This window comes from Rattus norvegicus, chromosome 1, assembly GCF_021556685.1.
Source record: "Rattus norvegicus strain SHRSP/BbbUtx chromosome 1, alternate assembly SHRSP_T2T, whole genome shotgun sequence".
NCBI lineage: Eukaryota > Metazoa > Chordata > Mammalia > Rodentia > Muridae > Rattus > Rattus norvegicus.
Window position 1 is genome coordinate 269,257,491 of NC_141534.1, and position 12,303 is coordinate 269,269,793.

The 12,303-nt window shown below is 48.6% G+C and overlaps 1 long non-coding RNA gene across 1 annotated transcript; it reads left to right on the forward strand.

Annotated features, from left to right (window-relative positions):
• The first annotated feature begins 7,341 nt into the window (after positions 1 to 7,341).
• LOC102547814 (uncharacterized) lies at positions 7,342 to 10,222 on the forward strand. Its single transcript, XR_015648311.1, has 3 exons — positions 7,342 to 7,422; positions 9,398 to 9,596; positions 9,889 to 10,222. It is a non-coding gene; the product is annotated as an uncharacterized LOC102547814 (long non-coding RNA).
• The last annotated feature ends 2,081 nt before the right edge of the window (positions 10,223 to 12,303 follow it).

Consider the following 12,303-nt stretch of genomic DNA (forward strand, 5'->3'; position numbering starts at 1 on the left):
GGCCTGGTTGTCTCTGCTGGGTTGTATCACTGCTGTTGTTAACCTGACTCTACTGAACAAGACTGTTGGTGAAGTGTTTGTGAATGGATTGTCCTGACGCTGCCTGCTAACCTGTGAGCTGAACTATCGATTTCCAGACAAAATAGATGGGAGGTGTTCCAAAGAACCTTTCTTTTTTTTTTCTTTTTTTTCTTTTTTCTTTTTTTCGGAGCTGGGGACCGAACCCAGGGCCTTCCGCTTGTTAGGCAAGCGCTCTACCACTGAGCTAAATCCCCAACCCCCAAAGAACCTTTCTAAACAGGTCCACTTCCCACATAGCCTTTCATTCCCACTACCTCTGGGGGGGGGGGTGGCTACAAGGGAGGTTAAAGTGTTTAAGAACCGTCATGGAAAATAGGATTTGAAAAAAAATTAAAATTACAGGTCTCTACCCACTAAAAGCCTGTAGCATGCCATTCCAGCTGTGGCAACTAGAAATGTCTTCAGATAGTGCCAAATATCCCCTAAGGGACAAACTTTCCCCAATGGAATCCCCTGTGCTAAGACAATGAACCCCACAATGTGCCCAGGAGGAGTGAGTTCTTGGTGGAAAGTGGTAAAAACTTTATGTTTCTGGTCCAGCTGATGGGGTCAAGCAGAGACAGCTTGAGAGACATGGAGACTAAAGGGACTATACAGACAGAAACCCGGGACCTCATGGATTTGGCGAGCAAGGCTTTGTAGTTCCCAAGCTGCAGTTCTGAAGCCTGGGAGTGTGTCCCTCATCACCCAGCAGCCCTCGGTGAGCAGCTCTTTCCCTTTAATGGAGCCAAGTCCAGGCCATGTCCAGTGTTACTCAACACAGCACACAACAACCTTAGCATCCAGTGGCAGATTGCATTCAGAGTTTTAATGGGCATCTGGGAGAGAGATCAAAGTTACCCCACCTAGAAGTCTTCCAGAGTCTGCCTCCTCTGTGGATCACAGGCAACTGGCCATTGGTGTGGAGACAGAGGTGAACTCTTCGAGGAACAATGCTTTTGGAGGTTGCCCCAAGAGAGCCAGGACAAGCTTCCTGAGATCAGCCTTGCTCTGGTGTGTTGAGTTTGGGTCTAGGCTAGTCAGTGCCAGACCCAGGGATCTCAGATGGTGGCTGGCCTGTCTCTCCTCTCTTCTCCCACCGGAGTATCGCTCTGTGTTGTGCCTCCATCCTTTCTCTCAACCAGCCCTGACCGCCCGAGACTCCTCGCACACCACTCCCTTGCCGATTCTCTGTGGATTCACCCTGGTTTGAGGAGGTGGTAGTCAAATCAGCACCTCCATCTAGAGAGGATGGCGCAGAGTAACTGAAGACACAGAGACAAAAGATCTGACGTTCTCTCAGCAAGTGTTACAGGCAGAGGCAAGCCAGCCTGAGCAAGGTCACGTTCTGGAGATGAGGAAATGGTGGATCAGAGAGGGTAAGAGAGACACACAAAGCTTGCCTATGCCAACCCATCTGTAGCACATTCTACTGTTTCAGATGCAGCTATGATTTTGACCGTTTACGAATAACCATTTCCCCCACCACTTTCTGAATAAATCATGTCTCTTCCCTCACTGGTCCCCACATCTAATACCTAGATGTTCTTGGTTGTCTGGGTTAACACTTGAACACTTTCTATGTACTAACCACCCCCCTTCCACCACCGCCCCCCTTTTTAAAGTAAGAATGCTTTTAATTCTATGTATATGAATGCTCTGGTGCATGTACACCTGCAGGCCAGAAGAGGGCACCAGATCCCATTACAGATGGTTGTGAGCCACCACGTGGGTGCTGGGAATTGAACTCAGAACCTCTGGAAGAACAGACGGTGCTCTTAAATCGCTGAGCCTTCTCTCCAGCCCCTGTACTAAGCCTTTGCCCACAGCATTTTAAGTGACTCTTGGGTGTCTTTTGTCATTCAAAGCCATTACTCCCCATCCCCAATCCCATTCTTTTCCATTCTTACTTGTGCTGCCTTCTGCATTTTTCCAAGTGACATTTGGCATTACTGTGCCACACTCCTTTAGGAGAAGAAAAATCCCATTGTTGTTTTGAATGAAATTACCTGCAGTCTCCCCAAGTCCCACAAGGGACTTTGTGCCTGTACCCTCTTTGCCTGGAATTCTCTCTCCCACCTAACTTTGTTACCTTAGGACTCCAGCTACTGGCTTTAATTGTCTAGCTGTTTACTGGCCATGCCTTGCCTTGTTCCCTAACCCCAGTCTCAGCTCCATTTACACTGGCGTCTGCAGGAGCGAAGGTAGGTTATTCTTATCCTGTGTCCATCAGCCTGACATCCACCAGAGGTACGAAAGAGATGCTGTGGGTCTGGGTACAAAGTGCTTACCGTGAAAGCATTGGTGCGGACCTATGTTTGATCCCTGGTATCCCAGTAAGAAATGCCTGGATTCGTAATCCCATCTCTATAAACAAGGAGGGATCAAATGATGGCTCGGCAGAGGAAGGGGCTTTCTGCCAAGTCTGATGACCTTGAGTTTGATCTCCGAGACCCACATGGCAGAAGAATCAATGTCCAGAAGCTGTGCTCCACATGTGCCTGCTGGGACCACACCCTACCCTTTCTCTCCCACACAAATACACTCACAATAAATACGTTTAAAGAATGAGGTAGGTGGCTCCTAAGGAATAACACCCAAAGTTGGCCTGTGTGACACACATAAATACACACACATACACACACACACACATGCACACACACAAACACACACATATGCACACACACATGCACACACACAAACACACACATGCACACACAAACACAAACATGCACACACAAAACACACACATGCACACACACATGCACATACATACACACAAACACACACATGCACACACAAACACAAACATGCACACACAAAACACACACATGCACACACATGCACATACATACACACAAACACACACATGCACACACATGCACACACACAAACACATATGCACACACACAAACACACATGCACACACTAAAAAGAAGACCACTGCAATGAGCCAGGTGGGCAGGGCTGAGTTTCATCATGACCACTAGACAGCCTTGGTCTTAGAAGTTCAGTGGGGCTTTCTGACTTCAGAACACTTGCCCAGAGACCCATCCAAATTCTCATAATATCTATCAAATTTCCACAGGATCCCAACCTTCTGAGGACCGCCCCCTCCGCCCCTATTCTAGCACCCATCACAAGGCTGTTGTGAGATGGTCAGGGAACCGGACTTCAGCTCTGACAGCAGCGCTTGAAGAAACATCATTGTGCTTTCTGTCTCCAGCTCTGTTGGTAAGTCAACTGAGTCTCCACAAGCCCAGTAAACAGCTTTGGCCATGTCCCACCATCTACCTGACTGTCATTTCCCATGCTCTGAATGATACGTGGAGTCTTGGGAATCCAACCTGAGAAGTACCTGCTTTGCAGAGTATTTAGCCCAGAAATCCATGATGTGCGTGGGGCCATCAGCAGCAACAGGGTAAGAAAAACAGTGGCTGGAAGCCTCAGGGTGACCAAGGCCAGAGTAACTTTTCATGTAGGTGTCATGACCCACAAAGAGGACGTGTGATGGTGTTTTTCATATCTCCCTGGTATAGTCAAGGGTGTGGGGAGGGTCTTGCTTTCGAAATGGAGTGACCTTCTCATTGCACTTGGAACAGAAAAGGAGTCCTGTTTCTCTTTGGTGTATCCCCAACCACGGATGCTCAGAGTATCCTGGGTAAACGATCACCAGCCCCTCCTAAATCTGCACTCACACCCCGAATTAGAAAAATAAATGGTAGGACGGTTCCTCCGTTGTGTGTGGGAGTGCTAACTTCTCAAATCTGTACCAAGATTTTATAAACAGTATACTCCGTGGTCTCACCCTATATATAGGAGGAGCAGGGCACTGTGTGAGTAGAGGGATGGAAAGGCTGCTTACGTTTCTCACACCAGCTCACACGCCCACAACCAACTGTCACCCATCCTGAAATTCCTACCATTAGAGCTACCACTTCTGTTCTCCTCGCAGGGCTGCAGGAAAACCTTCACCCCTGCACCGGTCACAGATACCGTTGCCTCCTCACGCTTTGGGTTTCGTCATTCTCCTACTGCAAATTTCAAAGGATTGGAGTGCTTATAAAGACTAGCAAACAGAAAGGAAAAGTAACTCTTTACCCTGGAGAAACCCTTAACCAAGGAGGAAGGCTGACACACGATGATGTCCTATGGGTTGTCCAGTAAGAAGGTTCTTCCCCCTTCGTTATCCCCCCCAGATCCTATAGTGACCCCTCTGATTGTGAGAAAAATCTTGACAATCCTAAGGTAGGGGGACATTCTTCAAGATCACTGTAGATAAGGCAAAATGAGCCATTTATAAAAAGAGGGGGAGGCTAAGCTAATGCCATTGTTCAGAGTAGACATGACAACTAGAGGTCAGCAAGATGGTATCTGGAGCGGACCCCGGACTAGAGAGAGTATTAGTGGAGAATCGGGGGACATCGGAGCCATTCTGCAATAATACGGTGTCCTAAGGGAAGGACATTGGGGTAAATGGAGTCTGAGACTGGAACAGTTACCAGCCACAGATATTGGGCGAAGGCTCAACAGAAACTAGCTCCACTGACCTAGCAACACCACTCCCAAGTGAAGCAAGGGATGACGGTTGAGTCCAGCAATGGCTGCCTGCACACCGGGGAGGCTGAGAACCCAGTAGATACTCAGTGCAGGAAGCTGGCTGCCTCAGAAGCCCCTATCTAGTGGCCAGAGGCATTTCTTGGAGAGCTGCTGACCTTCGGACCATGCTGGAAAGCTGAAGAACTGGAGCATAAGGCCAGCAGAGGATGGCGGCGGTGGCGGCAGCAGACACAGATGTGACTGCTTGGGAGAAAGTAGAGGCAGGCAGGGGCCAAGGCCACCTCCTCAGTCCACTCATTGGAAGGTGCCACTCTGTGGTTGGTCTCCTGTCCAAACGAGTTTTCTCTAGAAGCTTCCTCTCAAACACACCCACAGATATATCTCCTGAGTGGTTCTAAGTTCCTTTAGGTTGACAATTAAGAACAACCATTATATCCTTGGATCTGGGGGTAAGTGGGGTGGGGTGGGGTCCAGGGAGAAATAAGTTCTTCTCTCTTAAGCAACACCTCCTCTCAGGGTATGGAGGAAACCCTGGAGGAAGCTATGTCCTAAACATCACTTTCAGTCTGGTGGTGACGCTCAGTGGCTCACCTCCCATCCCCACGTGCTTGGGCAAGCACTCCTGTTCTCCTCCCCTTCCTCTTCCTCTTCTTCCTCCTCCTCCTTCTCCTCCACTTCCGCAATCCTGTGGTTGCTATGTTTCCCTCAGAAGTGACCTCTACTTGCTCCCGAGCCCAGGTATTTCTAGTGCTGCTGAGGAGAGAACGGGAGCTTGTTCCCCCTTGCATGCTAGAGTGGGTCTCAGTGGTACCTGTCTTGGCCTTAAGTACCAGTGGTCTCTTCTTTCCTGGTTTCCAGGCAACCAGCCCTCTCGAAGGACATGCCACTGTCCAGGGTAGTACCTTCTGGCTGAAACAGGTCTTTACCACTTCAGCCCTCAGGTCTTTCCAATCAGCCAGCCTCAGGCCTCCACCACCTTCCCTCTCCCTCAACCCCTAAGCTATAGACACTACAGTTATGAAGTAGCAACTAAAATAATTTTATGTGTGGGGTCACCACAACATGAGGAACTGAATTAAAGGGTTACTGCCTTAGGGAGGTTGAGAACCACTGGACTAAACCCAGAGAAGGCCAGGCAGCCAGGACACAGAACCTGGTACCTCACCTGCGAGAAGTTCAAAATTTCTTTCTTTCCTATTAACAGCAGAGTGGAAGGGAGGCGTAGTAATTCTCAAGCTGGTCATCTGACACACTTCATAGTTCTTATGTTTTACTACTGTGAACAGACACCGTGACCAAGGCAAACTCTTTCATGTTTTGTTTTGTTTTGTTTTGTTTTGTTTTCCCGGAGCTGGGGACCGAACCCAGGGCCTTGCCCTTGCTAGGCAAGTGCTCTACCACTGAGCTAAATCCCCAACCCCAAGGCAAGCTCTTAATAAGAACAACATTTAATTGGGGCTGGCTTACAGGTTCAGAGGTTCAGTCCATCATCATCAAGGCAGGAGCATGGCAGCATCCAGACAGGCATGGTGCAGGCAGGGCTGAGAGTTCTACATCTTATCTGAAGGCTGTTAGCAGATACTGACTTCCAGGCAGTATTTTGGGTATTAAAACCCACTTCCAGTGACACACCTACTCCAACAGGGCCACACCTTCTAATAGTGCCACTCCCTGGGCTGCTCATATACAAACCATCACAATATTCAGTATCTGGCCTTGGGCCATAAACACATGAAGAATGACAAGTTACGCACATGGGATCGGAAGACCCGACCCCTGCACTGCCCTCCACCCAGCAGAAGAAGATGAGAAGGGGCAGAAAGATGAAAGAATTCTTATATCCATGGTCAGGTGTGCCTACAGGCCCAAGCGACAGAGAAGAATGTGGGCCCTTCCTGTCCCAGGCTCTCCCAAGGTGACTGTTGGGCATAAAATTAGGACTGATGGCTGCTGCTGGAAATGCCTGTGCGTAGACTTTCATACGTGTATGTGTATGACTTCTGTGATGTGTCTGTGAGAGTTTTCCTTCTTACTGTAAGTTTAGGCTACACTGTCCTCCCTAGAGACGTGCATGAGTTTGATCTACCAGGCAAAGAATCGGAGTTGCCTTTGAAGCCCATGGCAGAACTGGGAATAAATACATGAATCCCAGGGGGTTCTGTCTGTGTGGTCTGGATGCCCACTTAAACACTAGTCAAGATGGAGTGGATACCGCTGTGAACCCAACAACTTCAGCCTAGGCAAAAGCAACAGGCATTAGGCTGGGAGCTCAAACCTCAAAGTGAACAGAGCCTGGTTAGAGTCTGGGGACGTGTTGACAGGCAGGTGGCCACCACAAGCAGGTTATAGAGAATCCATCACGTACCCAGTGGGAAGAAGGGCCTTAGGGTGAGCTGCAGTAGCCACCAAAGATAAAGGCAGAGGGTATCCAGAGAACAGCTATGACCGACTAGGATTTGTTACTTTTTGCCCCAGCTTCAACCTTTGGAGGATTCTGGGAGTTGCTTGATATTCTCTAATACATGCCTATTCCTTCCTCAGTGGGTTAGATTGGACTCTTGTTCTTTGCTGTTAAGAACTCCATGTAACATAAACATATAATGTTGTCCCTAATTTATGTAAACAAATCACATGCAAATGATTCCCTTGTGCCTGGAAACTCCATGTTGAGTAATTGAGATGGAACCCGGCTGCTATTCAGTAACAGTGGTTTTGTTACGTCCTGTGTCGCTACTAAGTAACATCCGACATCATGTCTGAGACCTAAAAACCACTAGTGAGCCCACGACTGAAGGAGGGCCTGTGAGTTAATTATAAAGTTGTTGGCTGGGTTTGGCTTGCGGTTTTCCTCTTATAATCAAATGTCAGGCGTGGGGGAGGGAAGCTTAGTCGTGTGTTGCCACGGATGTTTTTAACCAAGAGTCTAAGGCTGTTTGATATTTTTGGCTTCATAATTCCTATTTCCAGTTCTGATTTGGGAATAAAACAAGACTGAAGTCCAAGTGACAAAGACTTCCGCTGCCACAACAGCCTGGAGCTTCAAGTTAAGGAGTTAAGTTAGGTGGCCAAGGTTCCTCGTGGCCCTGCTCTTTTCCTCCTGGTTTCCTTTTGCACTGTTCTCATTTTTCTTCATGTGACAAGCTGGACTCTCTTGCTTTTCTCCCTCCATCGAAGTTTTAAATGTTTAATATTTAGCATTTCCCCCTTTTAAAATTATTCTCTCTCTCTCTCCCTCTCTCTCGTGTGTATGTGTGTGTGTGTGTGTGTGTGTGTGTGTGTGTGTGTGTGTGTGTACAAGCATGCATACATGTGTGCAATTGGAGGACAATTGGCGGAGTTAATTCCTTCCTTTTGCCCTGTGAGTTCTGGAGACTGAAGTCAGGTTTTCAGGTGTGGTAGTGCCTGATTTTACCCACTGTGCCTTCTTATTGCCCAGTTTTGGTTTTCTGGCTTTCTGTTTTTTGTTTTGTTCTAATGGCTGCAGACTTCTCATATCTTGTCCTTTTTCATTCGATAAGACTTTACACTCGCAGCCTGGCACCAGAAAGCAGTCGAGGTGTTTCTTCTTCGCTTCGGATGTCCCAGGAGGGCAGAGTGGTACTTCTCACCATTTCTTCACTGAGTCACATGAACTAGGGGCTAACAGGGAGAGGTCCCCATGGGTGTGGCAAGAGGGCACTAGGCATTTTGTTTCTCACTCAACTTGGAACCTTTCAGAATGTGTAAGAGAGCCATGTGACCATGCATTCAGCCTTCTGCATCTATAGACACAACTCAGTTGGGGTTTTAAAAAAAAGGTACAGATTTCTAGTTTGCCTTCATTGAACATGCAGATCTCTCCCTTTCGCTAGTCCTTAACCAATGCATTTCAGCAACGATTTGCATAGTGTGTATACGGAATTAATTATTACACGCAATCTGGAGATAATTACAAGTACACGGGGGGTTGGGTTATATGCAAACATTAGACCATTAAATGGACTCAAGAATCCATGAATCTGAGAGGACTCTAGGACCAAAGCCCACAGCCATCTTGGGATGGTATACTGGCCTTTTGTGAACTAACTCTTCAGCACTTCATAGAAACATATGGGCAGGAGGTATAGCTCAGTGGTACAGCACCAGCCTAGTATGCACAAGGCCCTGGATTGGAGCTCCAACACTTGACCAGAGGGGAAAACTCTGTAATAAAAACTACTAATGTTTCTCTCTCTATCAAAAAACAAGTGTGAACAGCCTTAAAAGTCTTTTAGATATTTTCAAGTCTTCTAAGCATTTATTATTACAGTGTTATTGAGAAATAACACTACTCCTCGTGTCTGTCCATCCTCACCAATCACATACTCTGTGATAGAAAATGCGAACGGAAGTGGGTCAGCTGCAGTCCTCAGGAATCTGGGTGGGAAAAGGCACCATTGCATTTCACATGTAAATCCTTATGGCTCAAACACCATTGGCTCTTGGTTTTCATAGAATCTAGAATGACCTCGCTGGGTCAGCTCTCCCGTACTGGTCATCTAAGACGGCAGAACCTGAATTCTGCCCTTGCCTTGGTTTTTAAGATTATGCGGCCTCAGTCCCAGACCCAGGCTGACCTCCGAGTGTCCAGGTCCTGAGGAAGGGTTAGGTGACTGAGGAAGGGTTAGGTAAAAGCTGCTGAGGGCAAGACTATGCTCAACGAGGCTCCCAGCAAGTCACAGCAGCCGGAGGGAAGTCCCCTTCCCACCCAGATCCCTATGGACTGCAGCCGTCCCACTTCTGTTTGCATTTCTAACAGAGTATGTATGTAATTGGTGAGAATGGACAGACACAAGGACTACTGTTACTTCTCGAGGCTCCAATTCCCAAGAAGACATGGTGTTCAGCTGTATCTTCGAAGATGTACCCGTCCAAAGGGAGCTTGGTCTCCACGGGTTAGGCATGCAGAGAGACACAGATGTTCACGGACCCCCAACCCACCCGCAAGGCACACTGTCGTAAGTTCTCCGTCCTACCTATAGAGCGACGGCTTGCCTTTATTTATTGCACTTGGAACCCTCCAAGGTTTCTTTTCTGACTTGATCTCATTTGCATCTCAAAAAGAGAGAGAGAACAAGTTTGACTCCAATTTTACCAGAGAGGAAACTGAATCATGTCCTTCCCAAACCCCCAGGATACGAACCTTAGACTGGGGGCAGTGTTAGAGAAGGTGCCTTAAAAGAAGTAATTACATGAAAATGGGGTCACTGGGGTGAGCTCTAATCCAATCTGACTGGTGTCTTTATACAGAGAGATTAGAGCACAAATACAAACACCCAGGCAAGATCACATGATCACACAGCGAGAGATTCCTGCAAAGACAAGAGGGAGGCAGGCCCAGAAGAAGCCAACCTCTCCCCACCCTTTTGTCCACAAGTCTTGGTTTTCAGTACGGGAAGAAAACTCTATTTTAAGCCACCTGATCCTCGGTATTTTATCATGGCTGCCATGCGGACTACTACGGATTCCCAGGTTCTGAAACTTCCCCAAGGTCTCACGCTTAGCGAGAGCCAGAGTGAACATCAGTTCTCAAGTCTTACACCTTGTAAATCCCTTATGGAATAAAATATTTTACATATGGAAACCAGTTCTGCCGCGTAGCTGGCGATGTGCAGTGGCTCTCACTGACTGCCACGCTGTTTGAATCGTATTTATAGCAAAATGTCTCTACGCACGGGGGAAGGCGGTCCAGGGCTGCTGCCCTGTTCCGCGTAGTCCATCCATGGGAACGCTAAGGAAAGCTGTTTATCTGTCCTGGTTTGTCCAGTGTCCAGTGTCTCAGCACCGGAAGGAGAATGACAAGGTAATAAACAAACAACCTGCTATATTCTGACAGAGCCAAGGCCAGTGAGAACAGCCTTCTGGCCAGCACACTTACACCCCCAGCACCCTCCCTACCCTGGGAGCCAGGCTCTGATGTTGCTCTGTCCACTGCCTCTTGGTGACTCCAGTCTGTGGTCTTTTGCTTTGCATTGGGACACGGAACTGAAACTCGGATGTGAGCAGAGTTTTACATGAGGAACCCATTTCTCTCTTTCCTCCTTGCCTTGGGTTGGAGGCTCCAAACTGGGCTTAACCCCGGGAGGAATGTTCTCAAACCACAAGGAACAAGACTTCCTCTGGCACAGAGTGGCCCCAGAATGGGTGGCTGAGGATCCCCTGTATATGGGCCCCATCGTCCCCTCTCTGCCTACAGGGCTGTAGCTACATTTGTCCTTCCTGGGAGTGAGGTAGGGGCAGGGAGTGAAGGCTGACTTTCCCAGCAGGCGGACATCTAGCTATCTGGCTAAGATAGTAACTGTTGAAAGTGACAGTGACATAGTCCATACTCACAGACTCAACAGCATGCTCCCTTTCGGGTTCTGGAGCCGGGCTCTGTCCTGCTTAAGGTCTACCAGACATAATGACATTGCATCCTGCCTGTCCCTAGGTCCAAAAGCTAAGGGTTCTGAGGACTCACGTTCTTGCTCATTCATTTAGAAAACGGGTTGGATTCATGAGAAGTCTGGGTGGCATCTTCTTATTGACATCTTTGTAGCCTTCAGGAAGATCATTGGATCCATATCAACAAACGCATACACTTGGCAATCGTCCCAATATACCAATAAAAGCCAATTTCCAATCTGTGATCTCCATGCCAAGCGGTAGAGTTGGACCCTTGCCAGGACTATGGCACGGTGACCCTGGAGTTGTGGGAATCTTTTTTTTTTTTTTTTTTTTGGTTCTTTTTTTTCCGGAGCTGGGGACCGAACCCAGGGCCTTGCGCTTCCTAGGTAAGCACTCTACCACTGAGCTAAATCCCATTTTCATGATTTCCACAGGAGAACTGCTCCGGCTCCCGGCGTCCCACAGCAGAGTACTTGTGTTTTCCATTTGCTCCAAGTCTCTAGCTGTGTCTTAGGGAGGTGATGGTGGCGTTGGCAATGGAACCAAGGGCCTTGACAAGTAAGTGTGCTCAGAAAGCACGCTACCATCAAGTGAACTGCCTTTTGAACCCCACCCCACTAGACTTATCATCAAAGCTCCAGCAACGTTTCCAGCCATACACGCATGGGGACAGCTTCCTGAGGAAGAGTCCCCCAGATTCAGGCCAGCAACGCATCTGGAAGAAAGGGAGCAAACCAGGGCTGCTTTCTTCTGACTCAGCCCACCTGAGGGGGGTCGCAGAAGGGAGGCACCTGGAAGCCAGCAGTCGCCCAGGAAGAGGTCTGCTCCTGGAAAGTCTTCAAAGCCAGGTGAAGTGTAGCATCCTGAAGGAAAAAGGAGGGCCGGGCAGTGGGCCACTCCGCAGGAATCAAAGCCAGGGGCAGGGGAGAGGGTGTGGTGGGCTGCTGACAGAAAGAAGTGGCTGGCTGCTCGCTCCAAAGGGGACCTGTTCCCAGCTTGCCACTTGGATGGCACCTTTCAAAGCCCTTCAGAGACACCAGGACAAAGGGATGAGAGGCTCCGCAGTGAGGGTGCGGCACCTCCCCGTCTTTGAGCTCAGTGCAGCTACAGAGCCGCCCTTGGCCACTCTGTGCTCCCTCGCTGGTGTCCTTTGATCCGCCGACTGCTCCAGCAGCCCTTTCGAGGAAGCCAGAGAAGGGGCGCCCAGCTCCCACCGGAGAGGAGGTAGGGTTTCTTTGAAATGGAATGACAATCTTGTTGGCTTAACAGGAAGCTATC